Genomic DNA, 1,683 nt, shown 5'->3' with positions numbered 1-1,683 from the left:
GTGAGGTGGCGGCCGGGCAAGGTCGAGGCCGAGGGAGGCCGAGGTCGAGCAAGGTCAAGGCCGAGTGAGGTCGAAGCTGAGTAAGGTGAGGCCGAGGCTGAGATTGAGGTCGAGGCCAATGTCGAGGTCAAGACCGAGTGAGGTGGTGGCCGAGCATGGTCGAGACCGAGTGAGGTCGAGGCTGAGACCGAGGTCGAGGCCAGACCGAGGTCGAGGCCGATGGCGAGGTCAAGACCGAGTGAGGCCGAAGCTGAGTAAGGTGAGGCCGAGACCGAGACGAGGTCCAGGCCGATGTCGAGAAACTAGGTTGCTGAGCTAACTGAGCTGCTGAGCTGACTGAGTTGTTGAGGCAACAGAGCTACTGAACTGACAAAGCTGACTGAGCTGCTAAGATGACTGAGCTGCTGAGCTGACTGAGCTGTTGAGCTAACAAAGCTGCTGAACTGACAAAGCTAACTGAGCTGCTGAGCTAACAGAGCTGCGGAACTGACAGAGCTGGCTGAGCTGCTGAGCTAGAGCTGACTGAGCTGCTAAGTTGAGCTGCTAAGCTGACTAAGCTGTTGAACTGACATAACTAACTGAGCTGCTGAGCTAACAGAGCTGCGAAACTAACAGAGCTTGCTAAGATGACTGAATTGCTGAGCTGATTGAGCTGTGGAGCTAACAGAGCTGCTGAACTGACAGAGCTGAGCTGCTAAGATGACTGAGCTGTCATAAGGTAATGTTGTCGAGCACGGAGCTCGGAGGTCCAGCCTGTCGTAAGGCAATGTCATCGAGCACGGAGCTCGGAGGTCCAGCATGTCGTAAGGCAATGTCATCGAGCGCGGAGCTCGGAGGTCCAGCCTGTCGTAAGGCAATGTCATCGAGCGCGGAGCTCGGAGGTCCAGCCTGTCGTAAGGCAATGTCATCGAGCACGGAGCTCGGAGTTCCGACCTGTCGTAAGGCCATGTCAGCGAGCGCGGAGCTCGGAGGTCCAGCCTGTCGTAAGGCAATGTCATCGAGCACGGAGCTCGGAGGTCCAGCCTGTCGTAAGGCAATGTCATCGAGCGCGGAGCTCGGAGGTCCAGCCTGTCGTAAGGCAATGTCATCGAGCGCGGAGCTCGGAGGTCCGGCCTGTTGTAAGGCAATGTCATCGAGCATAGAGTTCGGAGTTTCGACCTGTCATAAGGCTATGTCAGCGAGCGCGGAGCTCGAAAGTCCTGCCTGTCGTAAGGCTAAGTCATCGAGCACGGAGCTCGGAGTTCCGGCCTGTCGTAAGGCCATGTCGGCAAGCGCGGAGCTCGGAAGTCCTGCCTGTCGTAAGGCTAAGTCATCGAGCACGGAGCTCGGAGTTCCGGCCTGTCGTAAGGCCATGTCGGCGAGCGCGGAGCTCGGAAGTCCTGCCAGTCGTAAGGCTAAGTCATCGAGCATGGAGCTCGGAGTTCCGGCCTGTCGTAAGGCTATGTCAGCGAGCGCGGAGCTCGAAAGTCCTGCTTGTCGTAAGGCTAAGTCATCGAGCACGGAGCTCGAAGTTCCGGCCTGTCGTAAGGCCATGTCGGCGAGCGCGGAGCTCGAAAATCCTGCCTGTCGTAAGGCTAAGTCATCGAGCACGGAGCTCGGAGTTCCGGCCTGTCGTAAGGCCATGTCGGCGAGCGCGGAGTTCGGAAGTCCTGCTTGTCGTAAGGCTAATCTTCGAGCTCGGGG

The sequence above is a fragment of the Curcuma longa genome, chromosome 21, assembly GCF_044706935.1.
Source record: "Curcuma longa cultivar G26 ecotype Majalengka, Jawa Barat chromosome 21, ITB_CL_G26_1.1, whole genome shotgun sequence".
NCBI classification, from domain to species: Eukaryota; Viridiplantae; Streptophyta; class Magnoliopsida; order Zingiberales; family Zingiberaceae; genus Curcuma; species Curcuma longa.
The sequence above is the reverse complement of the archived record's forward strand: the minus strand, read 5'-3'. Positions refer to the sequence as shown.